This window comes from Trichechus manatus, unplaced genomic scaffold (assembly GCF_000243295.1).
Source record: "Trichechus manatus latirostris isolate Lorelei unplaced genomic scaffold, TriManLat1.0 scaffold00011, whole genome shotgun sequence".
Classification (NCBI taxonomy): Eukaryota; Metazoa; Chordata; class Mammalia; order Sirenia; family Trichechidae; genus Trichechus; species Trichechus manatus.
Genome location: NW_004443947.1, coordinates 3880962 through 3881697, shown reverse-complemented (window position 1 = coordinate 3881697; position 736 = coordinate 3880962).

Sequence of the window (736 nt, the reverse complement as noted above, 5' to 3'; positions counted from 1 at the left end):
CAAAGGATTAGGTGGGTGTGAAGGGCACTGCAAGATCGTGGACCTTGTATGCCAGTGATTGTGCAAAGGGGCAGGGTCTCCTGACCGGCCTTGAGTTCCTGACTTAGGGGATGTGGCTTTGTTGAATGCCATGGGACTGGTGTCACAGTGGGGTGGGGGATGGGTGAGGGGGATGGGAGTACTTCTCTGCTGTGAAGCTCTGGGGGCAGAAGGGTTATTTTGCCAGCATGCGCAGTGGGTTGGGAGCTTCCACTTAACTTTTGCAGGTCTGGTGTTGCTCCTGTTTGGTTCTGGAGGTGCATGCAGATTTGCTGCTGCTCGGCTGCACCAGATGTGGTGGCTTTCGGCTTGGGATGTTGCTGCTTGCCTCAGCCTGTGTGCGTTGTGCAGACTCAGCTAGCAGGATGCTGGCAATCCCACAATCTGTAGTTTCTCGTTTTTGCTGCTTTTAAGTTGTCTCTCCTTCCACCTGCCACTGAATCTGATTCTTCAGCTTTGTCTTTGATGATTAGGATTTCTACATTGTTATATATATTGATTCATTTGTTTTTTCAGATCTTTGTTGTAAGAGGAAAGACAGGAAGCATCTGACTATTCTGCCATCTTGGCCCTGCCTCTCCATAGAGTTTTCAATGGATGTCTTTTTTTTTTTTATTGTACTTTAAATGAAGGTTTACAGAACAAATAGTTTCTCTTTAAACAGTTAGTACATATATTGTTTTATGACAATGGTTAA